The following is a 16,437-nucleotide window of genomic DNA, read 5'->3' on the forward strand; positions in this document are numbered from 1 at the left end:
ACACAAAGTGGCAGGGATGAACATGAAAGTGTATACGGATAGGGAACGCCCCGTGCATAGGATAACAGACGCAAAACGGAGGTTGCATCATTCCGTAAAGGAACAACGACGCGTAATGACCTCCCAATGGTAGTGAATACCCTGCGGTTTGAGAACGGCAAGTGTTATACGTGCTGCCCACGCGTACAAGCAAGGCGGTATTCTCGGCGTGAGGCTGTTGATTAGCACGCGGGTGTAATTTGCGAGCGCGCATGGCAGCACTGATGCAGGGACAGGGGACGAGAACGAGCAGAATGTGATGCCTGGACCCGAAGTATAGACGTCCATGGGGCGGCCTCCCTCATAGCACACTGGACACAAATGAGAACCTCATTAAAGGCCCGTCTCTTGAGAGCCTAAAGAGCGAACCAAACGAAGAGAAATGCTGTGACAGCGCCGAATGTAACTGCTTGCACTGCTGCAATGATACAGAAAAGTCTCCAGGTAGGATCCTGCCGTAAAGACAAGCGCGGCTTCTCTTTATCCCGTTACTTATAGGTGAAAGCCCAACCAGGTGAACATAATGACAGCCCGTACATGTTGCCGTTTTTTTACCTCTTTCCTCTCTCCCCTTTCTATCACCCCCTCCGTTCACCTTTCCACGTACGTGTAGGGTAGCACACTGGGCGCCGTCTAGTTAACTTACCTGTCTTTATGTTTTATGTTCATCTTTCTCTTTTTTTTTTACAGAGGTATAGCTTCACTTACAGGGTTTTTACATAACCGCCTTTCATACAAATTCCATAGCAGTCCCTTATTTCTGATGCTTGATATCTGCATACATGCTACCTGCCTTCTTGCGAACTACTCTGCCTCGTGGCGACATACCGGGCCATGCTTCTGGAAGCAGCTGGTTTTATTTTCCCTCACAATTTGCTGACATTCGCCACAGAAACCTTGAAACGCGTGAAAACTCAGTCGGCCGGTCGGGGGGGGGATTCCAACCAGCGACGGGTTACACGACGTGCTTCGAAACTTCTCCGGTTCTCTTCCGGGCGTTGGTGTTGGTTTTATTTCGCGGAATCTGCAATACTTTGGCAACACTTGTCTTCGCCACTGGCGTCTGTTTCTCCTCCGCTTCCGAATACGCTGGACGCGGCGTTAACACGCGACGAGGCGTGACGGAGTGACGAAACGGGAGAACGCGAGTGAAATGAGATTTCGAAAAACTTCCCAGGCACCGAACACGCCACCCAGCTAAAGACGACGAAGAAACAACGGCAACTACCCGAAAGGAATGCGAACAGACGCCTGCCTGCCTGCCCGCCTGCCTGCCTGCCTTCGGAAAAAAAAAAGGCCATAAGTCTTCTCTGGCCAATCCTCCGCTGTGGGTATGTGCAATTAAGCCTAGGGACATCATCATCACGGGATATCTGCTGATATATTCACTGCTAAAGTGAAATTTTGCAATGTATGAAAAAACTGCGTTCATAAACGCTTTCCCGTTGAAAAATGCTTTTGTCCAGAATTGTTGGGCATTGTACGCTGCTGGACTCAAACGTTCTCTTAAAACAAGAGGTGATAGCAGGCGCTGCTCTCAGCAGTTTCATTTTCCTGCGCGTCTACACGCAGTGTTCTTGTTAGGTTAGTATCGTTATTATTATGTATGTGCAAACACAAGCTCCTGAAATCACTAGAGAATCCATAAGGCGTGTGATTATTCTCTTGTACGTCGTCTTCCTTTAGAAGTGACGCCCATTCATTTCAGTAGCCGCGACACCGCATTTACGGCGCTCGAGACTCGAGTTACACCCCGGAAGAGCGAAGATTGCACGCTGCGTTAGGAGCAAGAGCCTCTCGGCGAAAAAGCAATTACTCAGGGCGGCGAAGCGCGTAAGCGGTAAGACGACCGGGCGACATGTCCTCCCGACAGCGGGGGCCGGAGTTTCAATATATTTTCAAAGCCAAGGTCGCACGCACCCGCTGCGCAACAAGCGGAAGCCAGCGCACGGTTGTCACAAGGCGCACGCGAAAGCGACCCTGAAGGGAACCGCGGGTAAACAGTTATTATCGCGTCTTGGGTTAGGCCTACATTCCAGGGTCTGCTTGAAGCAGTGGTAGTTTGTGTAGTAAGCATTTGACACGCCCATCGTTTAAATTACGCCGCACATGGCGAGTAAGGACGGGCTTCAGTTGTGTCAAGGCGAAATCCTTCAATGGCTTATACTTGCGGTCATGACCTTGTCCGGCCTCATGTCATGTCATGTCGGGTCGCAAGTCATATAACACACACCGATGACTAAACTCAACAAGAAAAAAAAACCCCTTGTGCATGATAGAATTCGAACCACCATCCTTCCGTTCCGCACACGAGCGTGCTAACGACTACGCCACTTCCTGCCAATGCATATGCAGTTCTGCTTGAGCTGGGCACTATTATTCTTAATTCCGTTTTACGCGCTGCTGTGCTCGCGCTTCCTTCCAGCTGTGGAATTCGGCGAAGTTGGGCATGGGGAGGATTCCCTGAAGACCACCGCGAGGGTGGGTGAGCCCTCTGGGGGAGACGTGACCGCAGGACTGCCGGAGGCAACGACGACAATAGCGTCCCCACGTGTTCGAACAGGAATGCCGGAAGCAGCGACGACAATAGCGTCCCCACGTGTTCAACAGGAATGCCAGCGACGACCATAAGCGTATTCGTTCCGGTCCTCGCCACGACGAAGTGCGGTATCAGTGTGGTCCCCTTCAGTCACGCTGGATTTGAACAATTGCCCGAGTGCCGCACCTTCGACAGAGCTTCCGCGTTCCGGTCAGCAGTGGAGGATCTTTCGACACCTGCGGGGAGACAGCCTGCATTCCTGTGTCATGCAGGTGCCCTCCGGGTCAACATGGGCGCGGTCCGGACGCACGTGCGCGGCCACCTGGAGGCCGCGGGGATGACAACGTGGCCGGGTCCTGTTCCCTTTCCCTCGACCGAGCTGCGAAGAAACATTAGGACCGCCCTGCCGTGGGTGGTACCTTCAGTGCCTTCGTGTGACTGGACATCATTCTTCGAACTGTATTCCCCAGCTAGGGATCTGGGGAATACGAAGAGTATTTAAGGAGCTGTTGGTTTGATGCCAGGAGAGAGCCCCCTTCTTGAGAGGTATCAGAGACTCCCGACTCCTAAGAAGCTCTCTTTACTGAGAAGCACTCTCAGTTGCCCGTACTTGTACATAATGTAAATAGCCCTTGTATAAAGTTTTCCAAGTTTTCTTCCTCCGATCGTCCTCGTCTCTTCTCCGGCCCAGTCACGCTACCTGAATCCCCAACAGCGCCCCCCTTAATTTTGTCTAGGACGCTGGAGAGTGTTTGCGGAAAGGCGCCGAATCAGTCGGATGCCTCCCAAACGCCCTCCAGTGTCTCCAGCATTTGAGATTCACAAACAATTGTGCACTTAATCAACGTCTTAACGGCACATCAGTGACACAAGCATGCAGGAACACCGCACTAAAGACTTTGCTCTCACCACGCTTTAGGTCATCAAAGTGCCCCCCTGAAGTTTTTTTTTTCTTTCTCCGTACCGAGTCGTAGATGAGAGCCGTCTCAAGGAAGTTCGAGAAATTTTCATCGTGCAATCTGCAGAAATGCCGCGCACATGTATAGTTGCATGCGCAGCTGTGGATGTGGCACGGCTGTCGGCGTTCGGTAAAGCCAGCTAAAGCCAGTGAAAAATCCATGCGAACGACGCTTTAAACAAGAGGGGCTGAACAAGAGGGGCTGACAGAAGAAATCATTACCACTTCTGCCAACCACTTGAAGCAAACTGGCCGAGCGAGGTGTGAACTTTGCTCTTCCCGGTATTACTGCGGCCACCTGCGGGGAATGAACGAGCGCAGTGCCACTCTTTCCTTCCGGAAATTTTAAGAAAGTGTACGCTAATTCTTGAGCCCACCTCAATTGAATGAGGACAGGCCGCACTTTACACCGCACAAAGTAGCTCATACAACCATCGCTGGAAAAGCAAGCTGTGTGCTCCTGCATGCACACACATGCACGCACTTCAGCAGGCGTTATCGCAAGTACGAAGATGCATTTCAGCAGCACTGCGGACCCTTGCCCTGCATTTCCGGCTCACAGAAGCAGCGTTCGAGTGACTTGTCTCGAGGCGATTCAAGAAGTTTCTTGAGAGATGACGCGCTCTTACGTAGCACGAGGAAATGGAGGAGGCAGATTGTTCGCGTGAGACCTCGAGTCCGCGCACCCGCGTCAAGAGGCGGCTCGTCGCTTTTATCATCAGCCAGAAGCAAACGCACAGAAAAGGTAAGAAAAAAAGAAATAAACAATATCGCTCACGTGATTCGATCAGCAAACCAAATTCGAGCACCACGCAGGAGGCGTGCTTACTTAAACATTCACGGTTTCGTGAAACGGAGCCACGAAAAGAAAAAAAATGAAAGCGCACGAAGTGTGTGTACGTCACCGCCACTCTTGGCATGCTGCTTCTGGAGTGCGCGACGAGTTATACTTGTTTTGGAATCGGCCCTAAACGACCTACATATGTAGCCGCCGCCGCAAACTCTGACGCAATCGCACGTGCTGTGTGCGTTTGTGCGTGTGTGTGTGACCGCATGGGTGTGCATATGGGTGTGCACATGGAATAGACTACAAACATCTGCTGCGCCCTTTCGAGGGTGCTATGTTTATATCTTATATGTATCGTTTAACTAACTAGCACCGCAGTTGTGATATCTTTATGTGTGTGTATATGCCTCACCTGCCAAAGTGTCCTCTGCCAGGTACTGGGATGTGGAGATAATCAAGATATATATGTATGTGGCTTTTTTCTCACCTTCGCAACCACATGTCTCGCGCAGATTTCTTCGTACTTTGTGGTAAAACAAATCATCTTCATACTTCAAACCCCTGTAACGAAGCGTACGTCGGGACGGAACGGTCGCTCCGCCACCTCGAAGAAGTTGACCAGCAGGTGCCGATGGGTAGCATGAATTAACTTGGTTTATTTAAAACGGGTGCAAAACATCATTTAAACTAAAAAACTGATGCAAAGCTCTAAGAGTAAATAATAATGCCGTCAGTCATACCAAGGGGCGCGCAACGTCTTCCGAGCAGAGGTCCCGAGCAGCAGGACCGCAGCCGTTCCTCTCCACCGTTCCTCGCGCCAAAACCCCCTCTTAAATACGTTTGCCCAGGATCCTGGGGACACTTTTAGTAACCAATCGGAAATGCTGTTCTCGAGGCCAATGAGAACGATTTCTTTAAAACGAAAGCAGCCAATAGCACGCCGGTGCCCACGAGGTTGTTTACTCGAGAGCGCCGCGTAAATTCCACGAAGACGCGCGCATTTCCGCTTGGCACACAGATACAAACACACAAAACGACATCCGAAACGCAGGGAACGCAAACCTCCCAGTCGGTGCACCACGCGACCCGCCGTCCGCGCTCTCAGCCCTCGCGGCTCATCTCCGACGCATCTGGTCCGCCGGGCAGTCTGCTGCCCGAAGCAATCACTTCGCGCGACCCTCCTGGAAACCACGGGGGGTCCGCGCGCCCGCTCTGGTGTCTCGGACACGGCCTTGGGAGACATTGTCCCCCTGCAGGCAGCTAACCGTGCGTCTCAGTGCGTTTTACTCTAACTAAGCATTCGAACAAAGCCGGGGAGGGGGCCGCACAACGCCTGCTCACAAACAGCCAGAGAGAAAACGGCTCTGGCAAATGTCGGGGTGTGAGCCCCTCTAATGGCTGCCCGCACAGCAGCGAGCACAAAGACAGCAACAGTAGCACCGCGGGGAGAAGAACACATTCAGCTTGTTGGAAAAACTGGCGCACGAAACCTGCGGAGCTCGCTACGCGACACCCCGTTTGAAATACCTCAACCAGCAATGTTATTTGGCGCTACCGCGTTCACTTGAGGGTTCGTGCTCAAGTTCGTGCGCTCTAACCAGCGCGTCTAAAATGACGTACAGGTTCGATGTGACTGCTGTGAGCGCTCTTTCGCAGAAAGTTGACTTCGGGGTATCACTGCAGTTCTGGATTCATCTCCAGCTTTCTGATTCGCGAGAGATAAAAACATAACACGTCTGTTAAAGATACTTCGCTATCACACCACAGCTAAAGTTCGAACTCTCGCGTCACATACTCGTGGCAAACCTGTGAATTTTTTGCATGCTGTTTCTGTTTCCGTTTTAAGGTCATCGTGATCGACGCCTCGCCTATAGAAGAAAACAAATATATGGTGCGTAATGACATCATCAGTTGTCGACTATGCGGGCGATGTGTCCGATTGCTTAAAGATTCAAAATAAAACCCTATCCCAGCTATCTATAAATACATGACCAGCAATCTCCAGCTTTCTGCACAAAAGGCAATCGGCGCCCCATGTAATGTAGTACGAAAATTCCCTGTTCCGCCTTCCATGTCTTCACGGGGAAAACCGCGACACTCAGTTTAAAGAAAGTTTTCACGGCAGGCTGTACAGGCATTCCGTTTTACACGTTTCAACACATTTTGCCCCGATCCACAAGAGTACAATGACGCATACGTAGGAACAGGTAAGGCTACTTCAACAAGATTTCTGTAAACCTGTTTTTTTGATGACACTAGTTAAGTATTCTATTGAAAATCGGGTACATAAGAAACGGGTTTCTTGGACAATTCCACGGAAATAACCATACTTTGCGTAATGAGTAATAGTTCAAGCTGAATAAACGTGAACCTACAGAATGCGTTCTCGTCTTTGATTTAGCGAACTGCATTGGAAACATACTGATGCGTACATGAGTAACTATGAGTATGCAAATTAGGAATCAGGTCATTGTGTGAATGTCGTGTAGGCGATTTGAACGGTATCCGATAACGCTGTCACGTTATACACTTAAAGGCGAAGCTTAAGCGTCCCCTGAATTTTTCTTCCTGCCGCCGCCACGCTGTATTTTAGGCTGTGTGTTTTAAAATGCATTCTTGTAGACAGGGGGCCGTCAAAACTAGGACACTCCTTCTTCAAATTGCAAGAAAGTTATCCATTACTGCGAGCGTACACAAAGACTTTAATTCAATCTTTCTCGTTTTTCGTTTTATAGTGCTTATTCCACGAAGAGCGTCTTCTGGCAAAGCATACAAAAAGGATTAAGATTAGCGTGCATCGAAGTCTGCCGGAAAGAGTCGAAGGTAAGACAGCGATGTGGGCCATCAATCCACTGTATTCATATTCCTTTCTGTCACGTCTGTGAGTGTCAGTCAGTGTGGACAGCACTGTTCTGCGGATATTACCATCCTATTCGTTCTTCAAACCCGGATATGTCAAACCCAGATATTTCAAATTATTGGCTATATCGAACACACAGATTATCCCCTTCAAAATGCTACGTAAAAGTATACGAAATTGGCACTGTATATCGAACTGCAGTTTCGCCAATAGTTCGATATATCGAACTGCGCGCCACGCCCCTGCAAGCGGAGCTTCTCCTAACGGCTCTCTTCAATCACCTCCCGCTTGCTGAGACGGTTCTGCTGCGAGAGGCCTTGGGCACATGCTGGTAGCGCCAGCGCTGAAACCGCGTGGCAAGGCGAACGGGGTGTGTTCTTGACGGTGGTCTTCGGTCTCCTGTACTCTTTTTATACGCCACACCTTTGCAACGCGGTGAAGCCGACCAAACTGAAGCATAGCACCGGAACTTGCGTGGCGTACACTGGCGGTGGCGCTGCGGATACCAAGTGCACCTTAACTTTAATGAGTGATTATTCTATTCAGAGCATGCTGGCAGCAGAACTGAAGACTTTTTAATAGGCAGTGGCTAGTTACAAAGGTGTAACCGGCTGCGATGCGAAGCCGGTTACACGTAGCAACGCTTTGTGAACGCTGCGATGGCAGCCCACAAGTGGACGTTTGCATGTCACTGAAAGAAGCGCGCAACTAGCGTGGGTGTAACGTATTCTCGTTTCGTTTCTAGGTCGCAGAAAACTTGCATGCTGCCAGTTTTTATATATCGAACTACCGATATATACATATATATATATATATATATATATATATATATATATATATATATATATATATATATATATATATATATATATATATATATATATATATATATATATAATTATTTCGCGATGCCCTTCGAGTTCGATATATCCGGGTAGACTATATATATATACCTTTTTCTGATAGCTTCCAGGCTTACACTTCTTTTTATCGGAATAACGCGCTGCACACACGGACAAAAACGACCACTCAAACGTCCGTCGTTTCAGTGGTCGTTTTTGTCTGTGTGTAGCGCGTTATTCACATCAAATGTACAACCAATTAGCCCACATTGCTGCCTTGCTTACACTTCTTATTTTACGAAACTTCCTTGAACAGTATGGACAGTTATAACTTTAAATTAGCCAGTTGTAATCATGTATGTCGCGAGAGAAGAATGAAGTTTAACAATGCTAAAATATGGAGGACATTTCTGGTGCCTACATGTGGAAGTCCCACGGAACTTATATGTAAAACATATTTGTTATTCCTAAGCGACCTCCTTGTGATGCTTTTCCACGAAGCGCGCTTCTATATTATGCCATATACTGTACAGATCCGCCAGTGGGGACAACCATAGGCTATCGGTGCAAATATCTCTCTACGTAGTTTAATGAATTAGTCTCCTTTTTTCGACCGATACAAGCTGAGATTATACCTGCTGCGACGCAGAAGCAGATGAAGACGAGGTCCATGACAAGTTTAGGCAGAATGGTGAGTCTGCTTAGTTGTTCGACTTATGAAGCGCTGTCCTTCAGCCTGTCCGTTCGTCGGTCCTGATATTCGCAGGTCTATCGGGCGCACCGCATTGCCTTCTGCAGTTACCCTTCTTAAACGTTCGTACATTGTTGAGTTCTGCGGCGCAGCGTAATGACGGCCGCGCTGTAGGCCGGAGAACTCGGCTTAACTGGATCGTCGTCTTGACGGATGGCGCGTAAGGGGAGAAAGTTTGACGACGATGGTGACGAGAGCGGGCGTGAACGCGGCCAAGCTTCGACCTTCGCCTGCGAATTCTTTCCTGCTTGTTTTCTGTCTCCGGCAAGCGTTCCATTTCGTCCTCGACCCGCATGAGACACGCGGGTGCAGAAAGTGTCGTCTGCTGCAGCTTATGCACGGCGTAAGAAGGTCGTCGTGCTCACGGGCTTGACGGATGAGGTGACTAAGGGTTGCTTTGGGCCTCTCCCCGCATATAGGCTGCGCCGGGGTTCCCACGGCAGCCCCTTAGAAGACAAGCTCGCTAAGCTGGCCTCGTTATGTGGCTCTCCGAAGGAACGCGCACGTTAAACTTGGTCTTTGTTTTTTCTGCACATAGTTCGTGGACGATCACTCACAGAAACGCCAGCTCTGCAAATTGGCACCACTGTGTGTTCGCCAGAATGGCACGTGCCGACGAGAGAGAATAGTGAGAGAGAAAGTGTTTTACATGAGAGCATAAAGATTTAGTCTGCGTATCTAGAATCACGTACATCTACAGGAAATAAACCAAAGCCAAGTGCGTAATGCGACCAGACAATCGATGGTCCCTGCGAGTAATACAGTGGATTACAAACGAAGGTGAATGTAGCAGGTAAAAAAAAATGGGACGCTTAATTATCATTACGCGATGACAATGCGTTGGCATTAGGTCTACTCCTGGCGCAAGCGCAAGCCGCGAGAACGCACCTGTACCAGAAAGACACGCACACCACCGGAGACGTGTCTCTGGCCGCTACCTGCACGAGCAGAACGCGGAAAGTGCAGGCATGGCTCATGGCCTACGCACGTTGATGCGTCGTTGCGAGGCCGTGAGTAGTCCCGCGTGCATCGGGGTCTGCGTCGTGTTCCTGTGCAAGGAAAGAATGAAGTGCACAGGTTAGAAAAATATGAACGATGGCCAACTTACGTGAAAGTTCTCTCTGGGTGTCCTTGATGGAACTGCAGAATCATACAAGTAAAATTTGCGTTAAATAAATGTTATACTGTATTGTACTGTATTCATTGCTTAAGAAAGAGCGTCGGGAGGTTAAACGTGGGACAGGACATGTTATTGTGGCATCTGGAAGAAAAAAGGCTGATCACAAACATCGACGCAGAGTATGCTGCTAGAGTTTCCAAGCCTCGATCTACTAATTCGCATAACTGAAGGCGTCAGTAAATTGCAGTCGTTCTAGTGAAATTTCTAATGGCAAATAGGAAAAGGCGCTCTTCTCATTACTAAATCACGGAATGATGCCTTCAGTTGGGCGATTCAAGCAGCATACTCCCAAGATTCGTTTCATTTGCAATCGCAGCTGCGCAACTCGGCTGCTGTCTTCGCTTTCACGTGACTCATTGTTATCCCCCGCTCTTAATTGCTTTAATGAAGGCTCCTCGGAAGTTGGGACACAGACGTTTCATCCCATTGGTTCATATCTACGCCCAGCGTTTTCATCTACCACGCCTACGTCGCTGGAGCAGTAATTTTTCGGAGTTCCTTTCCCATTCGCCTCTCCAGTTCTGCAACTCCATACATGGAACATTAAAGAGCAATAAGAAAGCCGCAAAGATGGTAATATTAACTGTCGCTATTTTCCCAAAAACCTAAAGAGCAAAAGCAAAGCGAAGGAATCCCGACACAAGCCACCGAAATGCTTCCGAGGGTTTCATACCACCTTCATTATCCTTCTGCGAATTACGCGCAGTGATGACAGGCTGCTCGTCAGCTTGTGGCGCGCGCTTTTCATGCCCTGCTTAATTCGAGTTCGTACAAATAATGGAAAAAGAAGAAGTAATTTGAATAAGGGGGGAGACGGTTGGACGATGATTCCGGAAGGAAGGTACCTTCTTCATTGGCTGGTACCGAAGCCAGCCGACAGTACACAGTTCCCGGTGAGGTCTCTTCTGGGCTGCTCGCGCAAAGGAAGAACGCCACTGCGAGCGAGTGATGGCGTTTCTGTGTGCTGAAGCCCCGCTGGTTGGGCGACATGCATTTATGAGCGGTCAATTAAAGGCACGGGGCGGCAGTCGAAAGGGCTGTGCGGGCCATATAAACCTCTCTGGAAGCCTCGAAAGGGCTAAGCTCAGCGAAGGGCTTCCCTGCTATATCTTCCTTAGAGCCGTGCAGCCAGGCCACCATAGCTCGACCGCAAGCCTCTGAAAGCTGTACCCGAGTCAGGGCTCCTGAACTCACTATGCGGCCTAACAGACGCCCGTTTTCTTTATATGGACGTGGAAAATCTTTGATCTGCTCGGCAACGAGATGGACAGACTAAGACGGACTGCGTTGAATGTTAAGAAGATGCGAAACGGCACGGTCGAAAGTAAGGAGCATCCGTGGCTCACACCCAATCAGTGCTCTGGCTCGCAATTGGGGTTTGCGGATCTGGCTTCGTATCGGAGTGTATGGGCGTGGTAGCACATGCGCAAAAGCCGGGGGCTGTGGCACAGCACAGTTGTATTGCGCTTTGCCGCGACGTGCAAGAAGGGATATAGGGTTCCTGTTTTAGTTGGGTGCGGCCAGCAATGAAGAAAACGCGCGCCCCTGAGTTGGCGCGCGTGCGCGAGCGTGTGCTTGTGTACATGTCGCAACGTGACACCTCCAGTGGGAAGGGCTGCTTCACGAAACGGAGTAGATGTGATCCTACGGAGGTCGCAATGGCATCGTAATAAAGAAAGAAACTATGGGGACGCTTAAGTCCCTTCAAAAATGTAATATAATAGAATGAGATTTTATATTTGTCGCAGCTTCTGCGGCAACTTCTGTGTGTGCTTGAGTGAGTTTCTTTGAAATTTTCATTCCATCAACCGCCATATTCCGACTGCTAGCTAAAGCTGCAGGCATCTGCTATGCTGTGACCGTGCCGACATTTGCATATATCTCATATATCACAACCCAATGAGCAGGTTGTGTGACGTTACAAGGTCACGCGACCTCTCTCAACCAATCGGTAGTTTATTGCCACCTGCCACGGCAAGCAGGTTGTTCTGACGTCAGTAAGTCAAGTCACCTCTCTCGACCAACCAGGGTGGTCCATCAGGAGAGCTTGTGATCATGTCACAAGGTCACGTTACCTCTCTCAACCAATCGGCGAATTTCGTGACATCAGACAGAATATTTTTCTCCTAAAGTGAACTCTAATACAATCGCATTAAAAGAAGAATAGTAGCATCGACGAAAACCAAATTACGACTAATTCATAGAACTCCTCGAGCAGTGCCTATAGTTGCCTCGCCCTAACAGGAGAGCAACGGAGCCAACGTGTGGAATTCTCGGCATTTCTGTCGCGGCAATCAGGGCCGGTAGTCGCCGCTTTTCCAGGAAAAACCAACGGGTACTTGCACCTTCATCGCGATATTTCCGGAACCTCAGCGAGGGCGTGATTTTGGGGAATAAACAACGGCACCCCGATGTACGCTTGGTCGAAAGTTCGACTCACCTCTCAGAAACAATGCAGTGATGGTTGTCGTTCGAGGAACCGGATGCCTTCCTCAAGCGAAAGCATGAAAAGTTTTCAACAGTCTCTTTTGTGGGATATGTCTAGAAAAGCTCCTTTAAGCTTACGGGAAGGTTTGGAAGGAAGAAACCTTTCGAAAATGTATTCCCAAACGTTATAAGCATGCAGAGACAGGAATTTGTTTGGTGAAAAAGATACGAGGGCAACCTCTGTGAAAGGTTAGAGACGTAACGATTTTTGCATAGGAATAATGACAGGGATTTGCTGCTTTACGTTTTATGAGCGTTCATATGCTAACAGCGTGTTCTTTTAATCTGTACAGCCGAGGTCAAAAGTCAGTGGACCACGTGTTCCTCAAAAGAAGCCGATAGCTCCATTATTAGCCGGCGGCTGGAGACCGCATTTGAGGAGATGAAAGAATAAAATTTTTCTCTTTCATCTCCACAAGTGTGGTCTCCAGAGACTTTTGACCCCGACTGCATCTTTTGTGCTGAGGAAGCGAAGTTGTTAGAATAATTAACGTACAGTGTCATATTCGACGTAAGGAATTCTGGTTCTGGACAGCTGCTCCTGGTTGCCTGCTTGTGAACACTTGAACAACGTGCTTATCCGGAAAGAAAAAAAGAAAAAAAATGCAGTGAAAGGTTGCCAGGAAATCTTTGGAAAGAAGCGGCAGTCGGTCATTGCCTACAGAAACGCACTGAGTTGATGTTGTGATATGCCGAAATGAATAATTCAAGGAGTGCTGGCTGCGATATGAATTATCCTTTCCTTCAATATAATCCGGTGCTTCCTCATAAATTCACGTTTATAAATCAATGGCCATAGTCATCGAAAGACAACCGGGCTAATACACAGCCAGGATCCGTATACAAGGACACGTCGATGATCGAAGTCTAATGAGTTGCCGTTGTGATGACCCCCATAATGCGCAGGTCCACACGGGACGGAGAGGCAAAGAGACACCGTATGGCTCAGTTTAAACAAACAGGTATATTCAATAATTACACATGATTAAGGTTATACATCAGAGGCTGGGGCGTCCGAGCTTACGTGCCGACGACTTCATGGGGGCGATGGAGTGGCTCCGGAGTTGGGCTCGAGCGGTTGCTGGCAGAAGCTGCACGCCGTCGGGCTTCGGCGCTGAAGGCCCTCTTCGCGAACGATGTCGTCCTGAGCGTGTATGCAGTAGAATTTCAATAGTCGTCCGTTTCTTCGAGGATGGTTCACAAACCCTTCCTCTAGTGTCGTTCGGCTTGGAAGATGAACAGGAGGCGAGCTTGTAGATGATGACAGCAGAGCATAATTTTACAACAGAACAAACTTTGCACTTCTTTACTCATCGACCGGGCAGGTTAGTGCCTAAGTAGCATCACATTACATGCTAAGCATGGAGCCCCAGCTCAGACTGGACTGCATCCGTTTACATGTGCTTTTAAGCACTTGATTAACAAAGGACTAAGGGCGGTCATTTCCAGTGGCCCGCCCAAAGCATCAATTCTCCAATCCAAAATAACATGCGAGATGGGGACAACCCCTTGGGTTGGGCTTAGCCTCGAACCCAGAGTCTGTTAACAATACAAACTAAATAAACAACAAAAACGCCACCACTCTCTCTCAAGTGAGAGTATACACAGGCTCTCTCTTCGGAGCTAATTCACTAGCGCCTGTCTTTCCACATTCTTGGCGAGTCTTGCCTGTCCGCCATGACAGGTGTCCGTCACGGCCCTTCTGGGAATGCTCTTTTGTTCACGAGGCACGGCGGGAAGCTGTGGGTGCCTTCCCGGCGATAGCCCACGTCGTAAGGGGAAGGAGGGGGGGCTAGGGCTTTCACTTGGGCGCACAAACATACTACACCACTTATGGTCTCGCCCCCTTCACGTGTTGAGTCAGAGGGAAAGAATGTTGTCTTCGCGGTAGCGCATAGCGTCGGCTGTGGTACGGCGCGCTCTGGATCGCTGACAGCTCCCTTGTCCTGGAATGTGCCCGGAAATTGGGGAGGATAAAGCCTGTTTCCCCGGGGCGGCGGCGGGTCCGGTTGTTCTGGTCGTCACTCAAAGAGCATGGCTGGGTAATTGATGATGCCGCTGTCACGGGTCTCCGTCTACGCCGCGCCGTCGAACGTGGATCCTCGTAGCACACACGGAATGTCACACTCGCTCACCCTCCAGAAGAATGTTCTCCGAACATTTGAGTCCACGCAGCTCCCCTTGTCTTTCTGAATCGCCTCGCACAGTGCGTCCGACAAAACACTTTTCGCTGCACTCAACACCACTGCACAACACCATATGCCTCCGCTGTCAATACTGGCGTCTCCAGGGGCAGCACTGATCTTCTTTTACAGATAAACATGAAACTCAGCACCCAAGCCTCTCCTTTCTAGTCCAAACTGGACGAAATAAATTTACCACAGTTACAAAGGAGCTCCCACTTCTAGCACGATCACGGCACAGACAAAAATATAGATAACGAAAGGAAGTAGGGCAGGTTCTGCATGCGCTCCGCATGCTCTCCTGTGAAGGTGTTACTTAATGACAGAAAGGTTTAACTACCAACTCCGATAACTTAACACATAAGCACATAGCAATGTTATGAGCTGTGGCATTACACAATTCTAACCAGTTCAAAACTCCGCTCTGTTTACGCCATTAGTCCGACTTAGCTTTCCGATTTCGCAGCGGATATCGGCCTTCATGAGTCATACTAAGTAAGTCTGTGCCCCTTTGTCTGCTTTGGGACTCGCGAGGGCTCGTGGCAGGAGCCTCTCCTGGCGTTATCTGCGCGGCAACCTCGCGCGCTTCTTCTTCTAGCAATGCATGAAGTAAATCCGGTGGCATTCTGGCCGTCACCTCTGGCGCCTGCCGAACAAATGCAGGAGAGGGCGTTTCTTGCGAACTATCTGCGCACTCCGCTTCACTTCTGTCCCCATCAAAATCCGCGCTTTCCCTTTCCTCATTTCGTGAATACTGAACCGGTGCCGACTTGAGGCGATTTGCGTGTATCCTTATCAAGCGCCGGTTCACGTCTCGGACTCTGAAGTTTACCGGAGAAAGCTTCTCGACAACCTCGCACGGTCCTCTCCACTTCGTCTGGAACTTACGAGCTAGCCCAATCTGCCTTTGGCAGTTTTCAATGTACACGCTGTCCCCCACATTAAACGGCGCGTCTCTAGCACTGCGATCGTGCACCTCCTTCCTGCGCTTCGCCGCTTTCTTTAAGGACTCCTTTGCGATGTCCCTCGCCACTTGCAAGCGCGATTCTAGCTCAACCTTATAGTCGTCCAGTGAAGCGTATGGGACACGACGGGGGCCCTCTGGCACTTCACTAGGCTGGTCCGGGTCTCGGCCGTAGAGAAGAAAGAATGGCGATTCGCCCGTGCTCTCGTGTGCTGCGGAATTGTAGGCAAACATTGCATACGGGAGCCACAAGTCCCAGTCCCGCTGGTCGCGCGAAACAAAATGCGACAGGAACCCGGCCACGGTTTGGTTCAGTCGCTCCACCGCGCCGTTGCAAGCCGGATGGTACGGTGTTGTCTGCTTCTTAGCGATCTTAAGCAGCTCGCAAACTCTCCTCATTAGCTGCGACACGAAGTTCGTTCCCCGATCTGTCAAGAGTTGCCTCGGGGGTCCATGTCGGAGCACGATCTGTTCGACAAATGCTCTTGCAACCGTGTCTGCCTTCTGATCTGGGAGTGCTACCGCTTCCGCGTATTTTGAAAGGTGATCGACAAATACTAAAATGTACTTGTTTCCGGAAGTGGTCGTGGGCAATGGGCCCATTATGTCCATACCTGTCCGCTCGAAGGGAGCCGAAACCTCAGGGAACGGCTGAATTGGAGCTGGTCTTCGTCCCTTGGGTGTTTTTCTTTCGAGACAGGAATGACACTTCGCACAGTAGTCTCTAACATCCTGTCGCATGCCACTCCAAAAGTACAAACGCTCCACACGCCTGCGTGTCTTCGCTACGCCAAAATGACCGGCGCATGGCGCATCGTGAAACGCGCGAAGAACCCTTTCTGTCCAC

This window comes from Amblyomma americanum, chromosome 5 (assembly GCF_052857255.1).
Source record: "Amblyomma americanum isolate KBUSLIRL-KWMA chromosome 5, ASM5285725v1, whole genome shotgun sequence".
Lineage (NCBI taxonomy): Eukaryota > Metazoa > Arthropoda > Arachnida > Ixodida > Ixodidae > Amblyomma > Amblyomma americanum.